We start from the raw sequence: 21,564 nt of genomic DNA, 5'->3' as shown, positions 1-21,564 counted from the left end.
GAAGCACCAGCTGCAGCAGAACGCACCCAAAGAGGATAGCTACTTGCCAAAACGTCTAAAGACCTCTGCTAGCAAAATGGGACGTGGCATGCATCGTTCAGCCTCTTTCCATGGTGATGGAGTTTCAATCCCAGATGTCATCATTTGGATGGAACAAGGTCACTGAAGAATAAAATCAATGAGGTTTCTCTGAACATGCGGGTACATGGTGTCTGATTGAAAATGATGTTTGTTTTATGCTATTGCATCCAATATTTGTACTGTGGTTACTTAAAGCCCAAATCTACAATAAACTTGGAAGATTCCTGGGCTACTTTCACATTTCCTGTGTTAGTAAATGTCCTCTTTACTGCCCTGTTTCACAGACATACCTATAAGGAGCTGCTCTTAAAATGGGTAAAGCGAAAAGAAAACAACTCTTTTTAGCAATGACCCAGGTCAGGAGGCTTCCTGGTTTTTATTGCCACTTCAAAGCCAAAACAGATAAACCAGCTTAAGGTACTACTTTGACATTGAGTGGAATGTGAGACAGCTGTCTGAGTTTTGAGATCACAGGAATTCTGCTTGAAAATCTTGCCTCTCACCCATATATGGCAAAGCCCCCCAAGCTCTCTGCTCAGTGGAGCCAAGAATCCCACTTTTATCCCTTGACCCATCAGACTAGGACCTCCAGTGCTTCTGATGGGTGCATCTCTCATTTTGCAGAAAGTCACGTGAGAGTTGTGAGCCGTGATACTCAATTTAAACCGCTTGTGTTTCCTTCCCAGGACACTCCGACCAGCAGCAGGGACCACAAGTGGAGCCCAGGATGGGAAAGTTGCAAACGCCTGGACATCATATGTCCCGTCTGCTGTAGACACCCTTGACACACCTTAATGTCAGTTTTCTGACTGCAGTGTGTCTGGAGTCTCAGTAAGTGCCCAAGCCACCCTCAGAGGGTCACTGCTTGCTTCAAGTAGCACCTGTGCATCCCTGACCTCTCTGCCCCTCTCTGATGTCACCTGGGAGTCAACTTGGAGATGTTTTTTAGCAGGAAATGCACCATTTGCTCCACGCCATTCTGTCATGTTGGTGTGTCCAGTATTTCAAAGCTGATTTGACTAAGAAAATGTCTAAGTCCACATATGTGCTGAATAGATGACTTTCCAGATCAGAAGAGCTATAGTAGAGGGTTTAAAGGGAAAACTTTGATTTCTAAAGAGAATAGGAAATTCACCTGAGTTATTCATGTTCTACTTAGGAAAGATCCCACGTTGAAAATAAATGTGACACGTGAAATGGAATCTCAACTGGGGCTTCTGGTCACATCTGCAATGATACCTAAGGTTTTCCATTTCTGTGTTCAGCTTCAATAATAAATCCGAGACCCAAGAATCATCTTCTGGGAAAGAAGCAAGAGATCAGCTTAATCAAGAACATTAGGCAGAAGCAGGAAGCTGGAAGAAATATATTGATCTTCTGTTCAGTGTCTACAGTGAAATAGTACCAGGTTTAAAAAATAACTAGGGGCTTAATAAGAAAACTTATAACATCCAAATAACAAAACATCGGGGGTGTTGCTATCATAATAATGCTTGCCATTACTTTTTAAGCTGGCTGTTTCTACAAACTGTTTTTGTTCACATTTAGACTATTATCCTGCATTTTCCATCAAATATATCATATGGAAAATGGGCACCCATACCTGATGTTTTAAATTGATCAGATATTAAAATATTGTAAGTTAAAAGCACTTGTAGCTTCCTTCCAATTGAAGATTTGTTTTCCTGTGTTCAGGGGAATATTTTTAAGAAAGTTTGGTGCATATAAATAGTCTGCCCAATAACCAAATCTTGACATAAACTAAATATTTGCAAATGTTCCAGAAATTCAGAGACATCACAATTGTTTTTTGGGTTTTTTTCCCCCATTTTTTTCATGGGCTTCAGCACTTCCTGTCTCAACTTGTGCCAGGAAAAGAAACTACCAAAATAGGGCAAAAAAGCTGTTTCTGTCCTACGGTTTAAGAATTCACCCAAAAATCAAGAAGTATTCGCAACTTCATGGGATCTCTGAACTGGAAAACATAGATGTGATCAAATGTTACACATGTAATAATCACCTCCTCTGAAGTTTGGCCATAAGCAGCATTCAATCAAAGAGAAAAATTAACACTGAAAAAGTAGGAATGATGGACCCTACAATGACAAGTTTAAAAGGGAAGTTGATTTGGTCACTGTTAATTATAGAACCAAAGGGGTAATAACAGTTGGTAAGTTCCCCGCCTCCCAATATATCGAAGTTTGTCCACATAGGACATTAACCATGAATTAATAACTATTATTCATATATTTTATTATTAATTAGTTAATTATCATAATTTAAAAATAAATTTAAAAATAAATTTATTATTCAGCTACCGAATAAAGCCTAAATTAACCATTTAATTCTTTGCATTTAAAACATGACAAAGACATTTCACCAACATATCTTTTTCCCTTAAAACTTGACATATTTAGCAATTACTATTTTATGTATTTTTTCATTTTGTCATAATTTAAAAATATGTAAAAGATAATCTTTCCAGAAAGATGAGTACGTTTCCCAATGTTCACTTATCTCTTCTGAGTTTGGGTTTCCCCACCCACCCTCAAGGATGAAAATGGCAATAGAAGTGAAGCACTGTGGGAGTATCCTTCACAGTCCAGGTTGTACACTTACCAAAGTGTAAACATTAGTCCTACTGCAACAAAAACACATCAGTCTTCACAGTTCATAGGCCTCAAAAAAAAAATTCAATGGGTTTTTGAAATATTTTTCTTTCTTTGACTGTCTTCATTTTTATTTATTTATTTTATTTGGCCACACTGCACGGCATGTGGGATCTTAGTTCTCTGACCACGGATCCAACCAGTGCCCCCTGCATTGGGAGCAGGGAGTCTGAACCACTGGACCACCAGGGAAGTCCCTGGGTTTTTGATAGAATGGAACATTTAAATTCACATGTTTGTACTGCTCACAAAAGCAGACCACTTCAGTTTTGCAACCCCCAAAAGCTGCTTCTTCCTACTAAGAAATATCTGCCTTAAACTAAAACTGAAAATAAAAAATATGTAACAAAAGTTATGGGATCCCGTCACCATATACACCGTCAGAGTCTCTGTAGGTCAGCCGGTTGGTTGTCCTATCCTCAGTCGGCTGAGACGAACTCCCACTTACCACCCTCATCAACGTTAGCCCGATTATAAAGTATCTTAGAATCAAGCATTTCTTCTTGCTTCCTGACTATACAACTCCTGAGCACATTATTCCCTGACCCATCCTCTGAAATGCTGCTCTCTGTACCCATCCAAGAGAAAGAGCCATTGCAGTGAGGCGTGATTGGGGGTAAAAGTGAAAAGGGAGCACTGCACCCAGAAAACTACCCCCTGCATCTGCTACAGTAGCTGACATATCACCACTTAGAACCATGCCCTTCCATGTGTTTCATGCTCCTTGAGCAGTTCCAGCAAATTGAACTGTCCCTCAAAACCAGATCATACCCATTTTCCTTCCAGGAGAGACCCAGAACTCTCTCAGGAATCAGACACCTCGAGAACTCAGGGAAACTCATCCTGGATGGAGCTGAAGGTGCAGCCAGGTGAGGCTGCTGCGGACACAGCGGTGAACCTTTGAGGGAGGGTTTCCCTGCGAAGGTCCTCAAAGTCCCTCCCGTCTTTGTCTTTCGCCTCTTCAGTCTCCACGCTGGGCCTGCTGCCCTCACCTATAATTGCTTCCTTTGCTCCTTTATGAGTTAGAGTAGATGCAGATGAGTCCATCTTGGAAAATTCTCCTGAAAGAGAACACCTGACAATGTGAGATCTCAGTGAATCACTGCTTCTTTTCCCAGCATTCCTACCCATATTTGGACTCTGTAGTCGCAGGAGAGCCATTTTTCTTGTGTTAAGAACATAGTAAAATCTTTCATGTAATACAATTATTCTGTGGTTAAATCGTTTCTTTCTTAGAAAAATGTATACTTAGAAAATGATATATTTGATAGACCACTTTGGAAAATTTAGGGGCTGTAAGAGACGATTAGCAGGTTTTTCCCTAGCTCACCGTGAAAGTGAAGGAGAAAAAAAAAGATGAAAAAATGTGCTTGGATGAAGAATTTAACATCCAGTGGAAATTCCGTAAAGCTCGAGACACACTGGATGATGCTTAACAGAACTTACCTACCTCTGCAAAGAAAAGGAAAAAAGAACAGGGGGAAAAAAGAAAGCATGCACTTGACGTGTGATGCAGTGCTTAAAAGCCCTACAGAAAGCTTTCAACACCACCCCGTTGCTTTTCCTGCAGTAGCTGAGCTTTGAGAGACAGCCACTCTGTAGCTGCTCCTCTGGGCTGAGCACGTCCTCTGATGCAGGGACCGAGAACTGGGTTCTCAACCTAGAACCTGCAAGGAACCCCTAGATTCTGAAATGGACAGCACTTTTCTCATAGCTGGGGAAGCAGTGTTTGAGGCACTTCACACATTTTCTTCCCTTATCTATGTGATTTCAGGGAGCACTTTGGCTCACCTAGAATATTATTTCTGTCCTGAGGTTGCCCAGAGGGCAAAGAACATTCTCATCCCTACCAGGCATCCTGCATTCTTCATTTATCCAGTTTTAACAGAACTGCTTCCCAACCAGAAAGTCATCAGATTTCAAACCAAAATACACCAATCCAAGAGAGCTTGGTGTTGGCGATCAGGGAAGATATCCATCCCTGAGACTGTGGGCTCAGAGGTGATGGCATTTACGCATGCACAGGGGTTAACACGGCTACAGGTGGCAGTGAAGCACTCCTGTCCCTTCCCATCGCACGTGATGAGCTTTACACCCATCACCCGAGGCTGCCAACATCTCTGAAATATAATATCCTTACATGTTGGATCTTTTCCACATTAGGAGTCCCACGCCCCCCAGGGAAAACCAGAAAACTCACACCCTCGGGCTCCTTTGCAGCGCAGGGCCTAAGTCTGGCCGATCAGATTTACCCAGGCGACACTTGGATTCAAGCCTGAGCTATTGAAGGGGGGATTGATCTTCTAACAGGTGCTTCTGGGGTCTGCAGGGCACAGCTGCTGGCGGCGCCCATGGGCTCTAACTGATGCCGCAGCAGTGTTTTCATTTGGGAAGCCTCTGTGTTGTGGCTGGTTACGACCTTGTCTGAGTTTTGAAATCTGGCTCTCTAGTCAGCCTGGCAATACCTCCTAACAGAATGTTTTTTCGCTTAGATTATTCAGAACAGGTTCTGTTGTTTAGAGCAACAGACACTGACCAATACATAATTGGTAGATGATTAATTCCCTCCAATTTTTTTTAAAGAAACAACAAATACTTTTATCTTGTTGCCTATAGACTTTTGGTAATATGACAGTAGAGAGACAATTTTACTTTTGGAGCCCTAGGTGACAAAGAGTCTGGAGGCTACTGCAGTAAAATTTTCCAGAGAATGAGAACCTAGAAAAGGATGCTGGTATTTGGAAGTGGGTCCAGACAGTTTACTGACAATTTGTGAACTAGAAAATGTAAAGAGAGAGAATGCAAAACTGATGCCAAAGCTTTCAGAAACGTTCATTCCCCCAGATTTTCAGTTCCCCCTTAGCTGAGGTTTCTTTTATTTTGGTTCAGTATATAAGCACTTCTACGTCTACCCCTCTGGGTTCTGGTTTCAGCTCTCGTATTTACAGCGACAAGAGAAGAAATCCTCCTCCCCCTTTCATAGAATTGACAAAGCTGAGATAAAAAACTGTACAGCGTGAGCCAATGGACATCCTGTTTTCCCACTTGGATGTTACAGGCTGAGACAAGGGGAAAGAATGGTGACAATCAAAGCACTACCATGTATATGTGTTAATATATGATATTTGTCTTTCTGTTTGACTTACCTCACTCTGTATTACAGTCTCTAGGTCTATCCATGTCACATATGTAGAATCTAGAAAAATGGTATAGATGAACTTATTTGCAAAGCGGAAATAGAGACAGAGAACAAACATTTGGATACTAAGGGAGAAAGAGGGGTGGGAAGAATTGGGAGATTGGGATTGATGTATCTACACTATACTATGTATAAAATAGATAACAAATGAGAACCTACTGTGTAACACAAGGACATCTACTCAGTGCTCTGTGGTGACCTAAGTGGGAAGGAAATCCAAGGAAGAGGGGATATATGTGCACGTGTGGCTGATTTACTTTATTGTACAGCAGAAACTAACACAACATTGTAAAGCAACTATACTCCAATAAAAAAAAAAAAAAGCACTACCAGGTATGTGGCTGCTATAAATTAATTCACAAACAGACACGTATTGCCAAGCTATCTAGGGGATGTATCTGGGGGCAGAGGGGTGTGTTAACATGCCCCCCACTGCCCAGTCATCCTAGTGGTCACAGCCTCTCTCTAAGGCCCTCTGTTCTCCTGGGGGCTGGACCTCAGGACTTGGTTCTGAAGAGTAGCACGCGGCAGAGAGAGAAACAGTCACTTCTGCGATGAGACTATAAAAGTCTGCCACTCCTTTTTTTTTTTTTTTTTTTTTTTTTTTTTTGTGGTATGCGGGCCTCTCCTGTTGCGGAGCACAGGCTCCAGACGCGCAGGCTCAGCGGCCATGGCTCATGCGCCCGGCCACTCCGCGGCATGTGGGATCTTCCCGGACCGGGGCACGAACCCGTGTCCCCTGCATCGGCAGGTGGACTCTCAACCACTGAGCCACCAGGGAAGCCCTGCCACTTCTTTTTTCTTTATTACAAAAGCAAACTTACCCTATTTGAACAACCCAACTTGAGAGAAAGGGTGGGTGAACAAGCACTGTAACCAACGGGAAAAAATTCTATGCCAAATCTTTTTAAAAATGGCAGAATATGCTAAAAACAGTTTACTTCTAAAGAAGCTGTCTGAAAGGAAAACAATGTTTACAATGACATGACATAGTAACTTGACCCCTTACAATAGTAGATCTGTAACTTGAATGTTTGTCCAATCCAATATTTAAATTTTTTTTTGCCCATGTCTCCCAGCTTGTGGGATCTCAGTTCCCCGACCAGGGATTGAACCCAGGTCCCAGCAGTGAAAGCCCAGAATCCTAACCACCAGTCCACCAGGGAACTCCCATAGCCTTTTAAATATTGAGAACAAATTTCAGATATGTCTACTTAGGGATACAACAAAATCTGTTCTCTTAGTCTACCTAATAAAAATACTGAAAAAGCAGCTAATTAAATTTACATAGGTTTTCATGGACGTGCCAATCACAAGTTTGAAGAAAAAGAATCAGGAGAAAGGTCATCAAATGGTTTAAACAACATGTAATTGAAACATTAGATCAACTCTGGCTTCTATACCAAGTGGTGACAAATGCTCACCTAAAGTTTTCATGAGCTCAGTAGCCTAAGGACTTGGTTCTGAAGGACAGCACAAGCAACGTGAGAAACGGTTACTTCTGAGATGACACTATAACATTCTGCCACTTCTGTCTTGCTTGTGCTCTCTCTGCTCTTCACACTTGCTTGCTCTGGTGAAGTGAACTACTGTGCTGTGAGCCGCCCCATGAAGAGGCCACTTAGCAGGGAACGCAGGGGCCCAGGGCATCGGCCAGTCCCTACAGGAGCCAGCGAGGACTGCAGGCCCTCAACCCAGTAGCCTTCAGGGCGCTGAGTTCTGCCCGTGATCACCAGACCAAGCTTGCAGCTGGTCCTTCCCCAGCTGAACCTTGAGATGAGCACACTCCTACCAACACCCCTCTTCCAGCTGGTGGGAGACCCCGGCCACGGGCCCGGCTCAGCCATGACCAGGGTCCCGACCCACAGAAACAGCGAGCTGAGCAATGGTGTTTTAAGCCATTAACTTCTGGTATAATGTGTTGTGTGCTAATAGAGAACTAAAATGCATTGAAAGAATCATCTTCTAAAGTATAGACATTTTTAGAATTAGTCAAGGCCTTTGGGAGCATACTTAAAGAAAAATAAGAAGACTCTCGGTAACCTCTTTTCTTTATGGAATCGAATCGTGTGGTCAATTGGAGAGAGTTGAGTACTAGCATGATGTTTATAGCCGAAAATATAGAAGAGACCCCTCATCAGGAGATAGACTGTGAGCAAAGAGCAGAAACATTTAAAGGTGATCTGGGGAAGGATAGGTTTTTCTTGTATTTTTAAAAATTTTTTTGTATTCTTTTTGTAATTTTTCATTTTGTATTTTTTAACTGAAGTATAGTTGACTTACAATGTTGTGTTAGTTTCACATGTACAGCACAGTGGTTCAGTTATACATACATATATATATATATATATATATATATATATTTTTCAGTGTGAAACGCACATCTCTTTTCCTTCCCATGAGCCATTTAGTAAACTCGACATTATTCTTTAAGGCATTTGGAGTTAAATTTGCGTTTGGAGGAGAAACATAGTAAGACCCGCTTGGAGTCCCTCAGAACTAGTGAACTCAGGTTAAAATAAACCAAATGCTCCCTTTCATTAGGGAGTGAGGATTCCAGACACTGGATGTCTAAGAGGTGCAAATGGGAAAGAACAATCCATCAAGGTCATCCCTTGAAAGTAAAGTCTGCACATTGCTCATGGCAATGTAATCAGGAGCATTTCAGTGGCTGAAGCACACGGGCTTGTGCTTTCACGAGTTAAAGAAAGGCTGCAGTCCGTTAGTGGGCAGCCTGCTTCCACTGTAAAAGCCTTGCTCATCCTAGAACTCACCCAGTTATCTTAATAAATGGCAGTTACTGCACCTGGCAGGGAGGCCCTCTCAGCTTTCATGCCTGGAGATCAATGCTCTACATAGGTAATAAATCTGGGATGATCTCAGAAAAATAACAAGGGAATAGCAAATACACTGGAAAACACAGAGTTAGTAATGTGGATTATAAATTCTGTTTTCATAGACTCCTTCACGATAAGATGCTAATGGATTCAAGAGAACATCTATCTTGTTTCTCACTGTCTTAAAGGAGAGCATCCAGTTAATCCTGAGGGTTATCTAGGAATACCTCACATATCTCTGTGAAAGGAGATTCCACCATGCTTTTAACTAGCCCATTTCCCAGCCAAGTATATCTGACCAGATTCTCAGAAAATTTTTTATTCTATTTCACCTCAGGAGTTGGATACCCTACCATGCAAGGGCCAACACTGATCCTAGAACTGTTCACTTTGCCGGAAAAAACAACCTGGGCCTCTTTCCAACTCAGTCATTCTGTAAAGCTCTTCTAGAATGTGAATCTCCCCTTTCGTTCTAACCCTGTTTCTACCTGATGTCGGGTTAATTCTGTCTTCTCGGCTTCTCAGTTGCCTTGATTCTCCCGTCTGCTGCTTGCTGATCGCTGGCTTGGTTGCAGGCACTCTTTGAACTGCTCGGAGGGGTGGAGCTGAGTAAAAGGTTCAGGTGAGCAGCGCCAAATTCCATACACTCAGAGGCTTCAGTCAATGTCTGGGGAAGGTCACAGCTTTGAAAAGGGAAAGTCCCAGTGATGACACAGCCAAGAACGCGCTGGGCCTGAGTACACGTGCATGCGGAGAATCCGCCCTGGACCAAACTCCACAGGAAGCGTGGAGCCCGGGGAAAGGAGGAGAAGGCAGTGCCTCAGAGCATCCTTGAGGTTCTACACTCAGTCACAGGAAAGAAGGACAATTGCTCTGAGCACCAAAATCAACGTCCACGTCAATGTCCACGTCCAACGTCAATCAAAATCAGTGTCCACCACACTCCCTCCAACAAAAACAGCCCATCTTTTTTTTGTTGCTTTTTGTTTGTTTTGTTGTTGTTTTTTGTTTTGTTTTGTTTTTTTGTTTTTGGCCATGCCACATGGCTTGTGGGATATTAGCTTCCCGCCCAGGGACTGAACCCTCGCTTGGCAGTGAAAGTGCCGAGTCCTAAGCACAGGACCGCCAGGAGTTCCCCAAAAGAGTCCCTCTTCTGAGACCCTGGCCTCTATAATTCGTTATGCTTCCTCCTCAATTTCTAAGTTCCTCTCCTACAGGAGTTCATCACCTGACTCACAGGATAAACTTTATCCCTGTCAAAACCCAGCAGCATCCGTGGTGACAGTGCGTCATCCTGACCCCAGAGACCTCCCTCGTCTCCCAGGGCCGCTGTGAGTTGGGGCCCCCAGTGTGAACCTCCAGCCCCCCAACGGCCCACTGGGCAGCCAGCTCCAGCTCATTTGTCCAGGGTGTCCTCCCTAACCCTCAGGCAGCACTAAGCATCCCCTCGACTCCAGCACAGGTCACACTGTGGTGATGCAGCCCCCAGAGCACAGAGGACTCGAGAAACACACGTTCAACTCAATCGTCTTCCTGTTCCAACTAATATGCCAGGTTTCCCTGACACGTGCCTCAATCCCCCAGAACTGCCACCAAACCCAGAGCCCCCACCCTGTGCTCTCCCCACTGCCCTCATGATTGAGGTTGGTCGCGCCCCCTGTGGTTTCTGGGGGGCGTCCACAACGTGGATGCTGTGATCTCCACGTTGGCCTGGGACCCCTCCTACCTGTTCATCATAACACACTCCTCCAACTCCCCTTGACTTTCCTCTGTGCTTCTGTCCAAACCGAGCTCTATTAACTTCAGGGCATACATAAACTTTTCCAGTCACCTGCAGCACAAAAAAAAGAGAAACTCTTTCACTTTCCTATATTTCAAGCTCCCCCTAACTTCTTCTACATACACACCTGTAAGCATCTCTCCATTCAAGCCCATCTTTTACAAATGTTTAGTTGTCCATCTTTTTTTTTTTTAACTTTAGGAACTCATATTTAATCTTGTGTCATTGTCAAATTACATGGAAATAGAGCATTCTTTATTACAATCATCAATGTGACCTACCACAGTCATGGACTTCAGATGACTTCTTGGTCTTGGTTTTCTGGCTCTCTCTCTGAGTGTTCTAATTAAATCTTCCAAATGTTTATTTCTCTCTTCCAAATTCATGCAGTATGACAATCTCTAGGTCCATCGGTGTTGCTGCCTATGTGACCTACCACAGTCATGGACTTCAGATGACTTCTTGGTCTTGGTTTTCTGGCTCTCTCTCTGAGTGTTCTAATTAAATCTTCCAAATGTTTATTTCTCTCTTCCAAATTCATGCAGTATGACAATCTCTAGGTCCATCGGTGTTGCTGCAAATGGCATTATTTCATTCTTTTTTATGGCTGAGTAATATTCCGTTGTATCAGAAGTATACATTGTATCATGTACCACATCTTCTTTATCCATTTCTCTGTCGATTGACATTTAAGTTGTTTCCATGCCTTGGCTAATTGTGAATAGTGCTGCTATGAATATTGGGGTGCAGGTATCCTTTCAGACCATGTTTTTCTCCAGATACATAACCAGGAGTGGGACTGCAAGATCATATGGTAGCTCTATTTTTAGATTTTTAATGTTGTCCATCTTTTACTGAGGATATAAGCCCTTAAAAATGAGGGATGGGAGTGAGGACAGGGACCATGGCTTATTCATATTTGTTTACCTAGTGATAAAATAAGGCTCGGAACATAGTATTGATGAGTATTTCTTAATCTTTCTTTCTTATAAAGATAGAGGAAAAAAATAAAGAGGAGGAAAAGAGCCAAGAGAATAAACAGTCAACATTTATTTATTATCAGTGTACACCAACCACTGTGCTAAATGGTTTTCCTTTATAGTATGTGGATACTATGAATTTCGCCTTTTGACAAAGGAAACACTACAGTATAGGGATGTTGGGTAATTATTAACCAGCTCCCAGGCAGCAGGATTGGGATTGAACCCAGGCATCTCATCATCAGTTACCTTAACTACTTTTTATTAAATGCTTCCTAAAAGAACATAGGATGCTAGCACTTTACATGAAGGATATGCAAAGCTTCAAGCAGGAGTAAGAGTGGAGAAAACAGGGGGCAGTGAGACTAGTAGGCTTTGCTAATTGTAGAAAATCATCTCTCTTGAAGGGGAGAAAAAAGTGAAGTGGAAGAGGTGACTTGAATCCAAGTGGCCTTGAAGAAATGAAATCAACTTTTTTCAGCCATAAAAAAAGAATGAAATAACACCATTTGCAGCAACATGGATGGACTTAGAGGTTCTCATGCTAAGTGAAGTAAGTCAGACAGAGCAAGACAAATACCATATGATATCACTTATATGCGGAATCTAAAAAAGGAAAAAAGATACTATTGAATTTACATACAAAACAGAAATAGACTCACAGACATTGAAAACAACGTTATGGTACCAAAGGGGAGAGGTGGAGGGTAGGGATAAATTAGGAGTTTGGGATTGAGATATACACACTACTATATAGAAAATAGACAAACAACAAGGACCGACTGTGTAGCACAGGGAACTCAATATTTGTAATAAACTATAAGGAAAAAGGATCTGAAAAAGAAAGATATACTTATATGTATAATGAATCATTGTGCTGTACATCTGAAACCAACGCCACATTGTAAATCAACTATTCTTCAATTAAAAATAAAATAACATAGAAATGAAATCAACTTTATTGGCAGTGGAGAGGCATTGTGCAATATTAATTCAAAAACTCCATGAAATGTATTTCATATCTATCATAGTCAATGCATTGTGATAAGAACTATAAAAAAGAAAGAAGATTAAATATCCCAAACCCTAACAACTAGGAGCTTACAGGAAAGATATAATCAAAAAATATCTATAATAGAAGATAGAAAATCATCATTGTGAACATAAATATCATGGGATTTCAGAAAACGTAGAGATGTTTGAAGATAAGGGGACACCGTATGAAGGGTGATGGTTTATATACATTAAAAGGAAAAATATATCTGGCACTAGAAGGAAGCTCATTACAAGGGGAGGAAACAGCCCAGTGAAAGTGCTGAGGTGGGAAAGCAGGGTTAAAAACTTGAGTGTGTAGTTTGCCTCGAGGGCTCAGTCTGCAAGGGCAGCCATGAACCGCACACTCAGCGAAGCAGGTCCAGGCCTCCACCTCCTTTGCAGGTGCCTTTTATGCCTCAGATAATGGGACACACACTATAAGTGTCTGCTGGAAAATCATATTATCATAACTGACTGAAAAGATTAATCTGACAGGCTGTGTGGTGTGAAAGAGAAATATGATCGCTTGGTAGAAGACGTTCATGAATAAAGTAATATATACACACTACTATATATAAAGTAGATAATCAACAAGGACTTGCTATATAGCACAGGGAACTCTACTCAATACTATGTAATGACCTATATGGGAAAAGAATTTGAAAAAGCATGGATATAGGTATATGCATAACTGATTCACTTTGCTGTACACCTGAAACTAATACAATATTGCAAATCAATTATAATGTAAAACAAAAATTAAATTTAAAAAAAGTAAAATTGATGGAGCTTCACATCTAACGGGGTCTATCAGGCAAAAAAGAGGGGGACAAAAGAGTCGAATATTGACATTCCAGTGGAGTGGTGTAATCAAAGAATGTTCTAGGAAGGTCAAACTGGACGAAGGGTACAAACAGAGTGATCAAGGAAGACAGAAGAGTGAGTGATGGAGAGATGCTGACAGATGCAGGGCCTGACAGAGTTCTGAGTGGATGGTGACAAGAGGAAGGGAAGTGAGGTTCTAAAACACAGTTCAAGACAGGAATGAACAAGAACCGATGTTACGACGAATCTCATGAATGGAAGTCACAGAATCAAGGTCAGATCTAAGGTTTAAAGCTGGAGGAGTTTGTGGTCCACAGACAGCAGTAAGGAATGTACTATAAGGAAACGTTTGTTTTAAAATGGGAAAAAGATAAATTTGGGCAGGTGGAGTTGCATAACGCAGCCACCATTAACCTCAATCAAGCCTTCCTAAAGCTACTGTTACACTAATACACTTTCTTTTTCAACATTGTAAGACACAGCAAGCCTTCCATTTCAGATTTTCGGTTTCTCAGAAACTCTGCAGACATTTGATACTTCTAAATATTTTCGAGTAACCATTAGCTTATGTGTTTCATCTTGTTGCATACTACTGTAGCAGAAGTAGAGAGATCAAAGAATAATATTGGTCTAACTTTTCTGTGCTTTAACGTTTTGGTTATATAGGAACCAGAAATCATAGTCACAGCTGAAATGGATCCTCAGACATTCCACAATGTCCTCTTTGGCCATTGGTATGAAGACCCAGCAATAAAGAATCTAAAAACATCTGAAAGTTACTTACTTCAGGAAAAGCTGGCAGGTGACTTTGATCTTACTGTTTTAGTAATATGAACCAACACAGACAGTCATATGAAGGGCAAACCAATTAAGGTTGTTTAATGAGTAAACCAAATAAAACTATCAAATACCAGATTATTAGAAAAATAATCAGAGAGAATGATATAGAGTCAAATATAAGTGGGCAGAAATTTCCTGCTTAGTTTTTAAAAAATAGTTAATCCAATTCTTAAGCCATACTTAAATGGCCTCAGAAAACAGACATTATCTAGTCTATGCCCTAAACTACAATAGAAACCATAATTAAACACATGAAGACTGATGCTGTCCAACAAAATAACTTGCTCATAGAAATTATAAAGAACCAAGTATCCCAGTGATATTATGACTTTAATGGTAGGAAAAGTAAAATAGTTCAGAAGATTAAGGAATAAATATATTAAGGTTAGGGTTAGGGTTGTTTTTCACACTATAATTTGTTGTCTGCTGGCTCCTACAAATCCCATGTTATGTCTGAAGATGTATTAATCTAGGCAAGATATTTCCCCTATGAATAAGGTTAGCAATGCTTCTCTCAGTAATAAAGACTCAAAAATTAATGAGTTTCAGAGTTTTAGAAGAGATATTTTCCAACTCAATATAATTTTTAAATTAAAAGAATTAAAGATAGTATGTATTAATTGGTCAGTTCTATACGATATATTTATCAACAATTAAAATGACACAGTTAAATAATAGAGCAGAAATAGATTGGTCAATTTGGGTAAAAAAATAGTTTTTTATAAGAAATAATATTTTTCCACCAATAAAACGACTTTGCCTGAGTAAAATAAATGAATCTCCATATTAAGGTCATATGGGGTGTTTGTGAAAATGATTCCTGAACCAAATATTCGAAATCTTATTAGGAAAGAGGATTAGCTTAAGATGGGTATAACAATTCAGAGTCTACAGAAGAAACCAGGAAACTTAACCACGGTTTTATTCATTGGAGAAATCTCTTCAGAATCTGCCTAAGGGTTGAAACAGACTCCACTGAAATGCACCAGAGAACTGGGTCCCCAGACAGGCCTTTCTCGAATTACACAGAGCAACTGCTGTAAGCTTGACCACAAAAAAAGACCAAGCACTCCAAAATGCTCCACGCAGGACAACCTGCTTGCATTCCTGCTAGATTAAACAATATGTCGCTGCATCGGACCAGATGGATTTTTTTCATAACATCAAACCCCCAATCCAAAAACTTTCAGCATCCCGACGTTTAGTTCAAACTCTTCCCTAATTGTTGACAACACGGCAGCTGCCAGGAGCTCAAACCTGACCAAGAGAGCGTTTTCCATCCTCCTACGGCAAAGAGAGTGAGGAAAGGAGATCTTCCCTGCCCACGACTATCTGATTTGGCTCAGATTTGGAGGAAAGTTGGGGGAAGGGGAAAGGGAAAAGAACAAAATATTTTGGCTACGCTGAGATAATGGGAAAGTCCCTTAAACAGCCCTCTGAGTTCTGAACAGTTTTTCATCTTTGTTTGGGGTAAGAGAGAAGCCAGGATCTATGAAATCTTATTTTTAGTTTGATTCTTTGGAAAGGGTTGTATTCCACCAACTTCAACAAGTTCAGGGAAAGGATAAAGAGTAAGTAAACAGCTTAGGAGCAGGCTGTCCAGCTTCTTAGAAGAAATGAACTGGATGAAATGGATGATTTATTTCTCACTTTTCTAAAAGAAGAAGTAAAATAGAAAACATTGAACTCCATCTAGGCAAAAAGGCAGATTCAGCTGAAGCCACGGCTATCCAAATAATTTGGACTGGTGTGTGCCAACGGGCTCGACTTTTATACTCTCTTCTGATTTATTAAGAAGAAGGAGGGCTTCCCTGGTGGCGCAGTGGTTGAGAGTCCGCCTGCCGATGCAGGGGATGCGGGTTCGTGCCCCGGTCTGGGAGGATCCCACATGCCGTGGAGCTGCTGGGCCCGTGAGCCATGGCCGCTGGGCCTGTGCGTCCGGAGCCTGTGCTCCGCAATGGGAGAGGCCACAACAGTGAGAGGCCCACGTAAAAAAAAAAAAAAGAAGAAGGAGAGGCAGGGATCATTATGGTGATTAGAACATGCTTCAGAAACATTCTAGAGTCACAATCTCTAGCCCACTGCTACTGCTCAGAATCTGTAGGAACACGTTGAGAAGCACATAAAAGGTCTAACCCTCCCATAGGTACGATGGCCTCAGCATAGAAAGACTTCCCAGAAACCTACAAGTCCCGCAGTTCAGCAGACAGATTTGCCAGGACATGTGTCATGGTTAATGAGCTCCAAAGAGAGGAAGTCAGTAGCGTGGGACTCACCTGACTTAGTAGCAGTTTAGCAGTTTAGGTCTAACCATTGTGCTGGACCCAAGGAGATCTCCATTCTCTGGGTAATTGCTGTCCTTTAATGATGGAATGCAATGGAATAGGCACTACAAGTAATCGATCTACAACATTTCATGGGAAGTGAGATATAAAAAAAAAACCAATGCATTCATAATTTCATGAAGAAATGGAGCCTTGAATGGTAAAAATGAGCCTACATTGGCATTTATCTAACAAGACTCAGGAGAAGTAGACATCTAGATGAGAAAACACATGTTCAGTGGTATAGAGATTCATTCAAAATTCTGAGTTAAATGGAATATACAGAAAGCATTCCACATTATGTGGATGGACCTAGAGATGATCAGACTAAGTGAAGTCAGCCAGAGTCAAACATCATATGACATCGCTTATATGTGGAATCTAAAAAAAAAAAAAAAAAGACCCAAATGAACTTATTTATGAAACAGAAACAGACCCACAGATATAGAAAACAAGCTTATGGTTACCAAAGGGGAAAGTGGGGGACGGAGGGATAAATCAGGAGTTTGGGATTAACATATACACATGACCATGTATAAAATAGATAAACAACAAGGACCTACTGTATAGCACAGGGAACTGCGGTCAATATCTGTAATAACCTATAAGGGAAAAGAATCTGAAAAAAATATGTGTATATATATATATATATATATATATATATATATATATATCTGAATCACTTTGCTGTACACCTGAAACTAACACAATATTATAAATCAACTATACTTCATTTAAAAACAAACAAAACAAAAACAAAACATCCCATGCTGGTAAGCAAGATTGCAAAACAGGCTGCCAATTCTTCCATCTCTATCTGCACACCGTTTGCAGTGTGACTTGATGAGGGGTGGATTCTATTTCTTTACCCATTAAATCTGGGCTTGGCCACGTGACTTGCTGTGGCCACTGCGACATTACCAAGTGTGACATGAACAGAAGATTGAAAGTTGCTTTCACTTTTCACGTAGGAAGAAGAGGTTAACCTCTTAAGCCCAGGTCACACCCGCCCCGTGCTGACAGCCAGCACCAGTGGTCACCAGCACCAACCACCAGTTATGTGATGAGGCCATAGAGATCAGCCAGCCCCTCTTTGACCTGCCAGGTGACTGCAACCACGTAGACAAGCCCAGGTGAAACTAGAGAAAACCTCGGACTCGCAGAATAGTGAGCTAAGAAATGATTGCTCATTTAAGACCCCAAGTTTTGGGACTGATTGGTTACACTGCAAAAGCTGGTAGTTGACATGCTATAGAAGATGTCATAGAACAGTCAGTGTTCCGAAAGGTGAAAAAAAAATGCATACCTGACTCTAGCTAGTTTCACAAGGAAAGGTGCCATTAAATAAAATAGTAAACAGTTCCTAGATCCTCCAGGAGGGCAAGATGACTAAACTTTGGAGCCAGAAACAGTCTAAATTGCCCTGCAGAAACTCTGTCCTGGGTACACCATTGCCCGGACCACAGGGACCAGCCACACAAAACTGCACCTCTCACTTTGGACATGGAGCCCTGGATGCTGTTGGTAGGACCCCTGCCGCTTTTGGAGAAAAGGCAAGTGCTGGCCCTCAGCATGATGGATCCCATATGTCACCTCTTTATTTGCATCACTGGCTTCCAAATGAAAGTCTCCAGTGGGTCTGTGTGGTTTGCAGAGTCAGGGAATATGCCTGCCCTCCAGTAATAGAGCAGGGTGGCGGGGAGTGAATCTGTGCCTTTGACCTTGTGGAAGAATGAGCTTATAAATTAAGAAACGCCCTCAAAGAAAGAGTTCAAAAGTGCTGGACAGCCAAAGGTAACTTACAAATGCCCTTCAGTGTCTGCTCCTTCATATATAGATGTTTCTTTCTCACTTACGTATGCAAACAACCAGAAGAAATACATTCCTCTTAATATGATGTAACCATCACTCCGCAAATGAAAACTGCCATACACCCTCCCCAAAGGGAGACACTACAAAATCTCATCCATACAGCAAATAGAGCCAAGTCCAGGATCTCTGAATCACGCCATTTCTCTTCTGGTTCCACTATGATCCTCTCCTGTTGCTTGATATTCTATAAACTACAGGTCAGGGTGTAATGTTTCCCACCATCAAAACATCCTATATACATGTAAAACAGGGAGAGGTCAAGAGGGGAGACATTAGAATATTCACGTGTACATGACACACAAAAGAGGGGAAGGTATAGATACTGCAAGTGGCCACGAGGCTGCACTTAGACTTTTAAACATGTCTCCTTCTTTCTCTGAACCACGTTGCCTTTGCCCTCAGCTGGCTTCTCAGTAGATTCAGGTCCTTTACACAGCAAAATAACCCAGACCCTTATTTCTCAGAGATCGGAGGGAAGAGGTCCCACCTCCATGCTGTAATCTTTAATTAATCTTCATCATTGGACATGACAGTCTCATGGCATGTCCTGTGTTCTGGACACAGTTCTCCCCGCCCCTGTTACATACCAGTCACACTAACAGGCCACAGGAAGAAAGTCCCTTTGGGGGACAAATTTAGCAGGAAGTAATTAGGTAGTAGAGGACAAAGCCAGTCCACCATGCCCATCGCCATGAACTTGGGATCCCTTCCTTTGGAGCCTAGTGAGGGATTAGCAAACTGCTTCTTAAAAGGGAGAGAGGAAATATTTTAGACTAAGAGACAAAATCAAAGATATAATGTAGATATTTGCGTAACCATTTATACTGATATCACTGTATAGCACAGGGAACTCTGCTCAATATTTTGTAATAACCTATAAGAGAAAAGAATCTGAGGGAGAATATATATATATATATATATATATATCCAGAAACCAACAAAACATTGCAAATCAACTCTACTTCAATAATAAATAAATAAATAATAAAAAGAAAATTAAAACATACAAACCCATCTTAGCTCAGGAGCTATAAAAAATATAAATAAATCACAAAAGCAAGCCAGCAACCAGCTTTGGCTCCCAGGGCTATAATTTGCTGACCCCTAGTCTAGGTTATACCAGGTATTTCTGGCACATGGAATTATTTTGGCATTGGTCACCAAGTCCAGATGTCAATGAGCAGTGCAAACAGTTAGAACCACTCCCAGTCCTGGTATGTGAACCTGTATCAGTAAATTCAATCTAGTTTAAGATTAAGCATCTCTCCTGACCTGACACCATAGACTCTCTCCCACACCTCAACTCTAGGCTCTTGTTATGTGAATTAGCAAAGCTGCACAAACCTCACGTGAGCCAGTCTTGTCCTTCTAGGCTTTATTCCCTAAATGCCTCTACACCCACCCCAGGGCACTGATTCTACTTCTGGATCTGAAGGTGTGGCTGGGGTTTTTAGGGAAATGGTATTGTTGGGAGAATCTTCCTTCCCCTTTCAAGTCTGCTCCTATAGGCAAGGTTATTCTGGGCTCGTCAAGCAGGGCAGGAAGTCTCTCATTGCACCAGAGAGGAAGGACAGCTTCCTGTGCTTGGCCACTTTCGCTATTTGAGCAGAAAGAGGACTTACCAAGTGCTCTTAATTAGCTGCTCACTCTTCCAGGAAGGCCTGGCATCAGCATCGCGAACCACAAAGGGCCCCGAGTTCACTGGAGGCCAACTTCTCCTGGAGACAGCCCGCCTGCTCCCAGGGCAGAGCTGTCCACAAACCCCCAAACTCTCCTTGCCAGAGCCAGACCTCAGGTGCTACGGCCAGGACTTCTGCCCCTGCATCCACAGGTGACTCCCACCTCCTCTCCCACGCCCCACCCCCCTCACCCCCCAGGGCCAGAGGATCCTGCTTCTCTGCATCATGGGCTCAGACAAGTGGTCAGATCGGCAAAATCTGGCATGTATTTTGTACCCTCAGTTATTAAAGAAATATTAGAACAGCTGTTATCTGGTTTCCACCCTGAGGAGCTGCAGACTTAAGCTGCTCGATGCTTCTGGGAAGAAAAGTACAGTAACCAGTTTCAAAAATGACCTGCTCAGAGCACTCAGCAAAGATGTGGGAGCACCAGAATTCTCTTGAACCTGCCTGCTGCAGAGGGCAAGACCTGCCAGCACACTGCAGAGCCACAGGTGCAGGTGATGGAACACCAGACCCAAGGGAGGAGGGTACAGGGTTCTGCAAAAGTGAGAGAGCAGGACGGCTGACAATGAGCACCAGCAATTCCACATTTCAAAAGGTAGAAGATGATAGATGTTGGATGGGGTGTGGAGAAAAGGGAGCCCTCCTACACTGCTGGTGGGAATGTACACTGGTGCAGTCACTGTGGAGAACAGTATGGAGGTTCCTCAAAAAACTAAGAATAAAGCTACCATATGATCCAGCAATCCCACTCCTGGGCATATATCTGGAGAAAACCATAATTTGAAAAGATACATGCACCCCAATGTTCATTGCAGCACTATTTACAATAGCCAGGTCATGGAAGCAACCTAAGTGTCCATCAACAGAGGAATGGATAAAGAAGATGTGGTAGATATATACAATGGAATATTACTCAACCATAAAAAGGAAGGAAATAATGCCATTTGTAGCAACATGGATGGACCTAGAGATTGTCATACAGAGTGAAGTAAGCCAGACAAAGATACATATCATATGATATCGCTTATATGTGCAATCTAAAAAAAATGATACAAATGAACTTATTCACAAAACAGAAACAGACTCACAGACTTTGAAAATAAACTTATGGTTACCAAAGGGGAAAGCTGGGGGAGGGATAAATTAGGAGTTTGAGATTAACACATACACACTACTATGTATAAAATAGATAATCAACAAGGGCCTACTGTATAGCACAGGGAAGTCTACTCCGTAATCTGTAATAACCTATAAGGGAAAAGAATCTGAAAAAAAAAAAATATATATATATATATAATTGATTCACTTTGTTGTACACCTGAAACTAACACAACATTGTAAATCACCTATACTCCAATAAAATAAATAAATAAACAAATTCTTGGCTACCAGTCAAAAAGAAAAAAAAAAAAAGGTAGAAGAGAGAGGCTTACAGGA

Source organism: Hyperoodon ampullatus, assembly GCF_949752795.1.
Source record: "Hyperoodon ampullatus genome assembly, chromosome: 1".
Classification (NCBI taxonomy): Eukaryota; Metazoa; Chordata; class Mammalia; order Artiodactyla; family Ziphiidae; genus Hyperoodon; species Hyperoodon ampullatus.
This window is presented reverse-complemented; position numbering follows the sequence as displayed.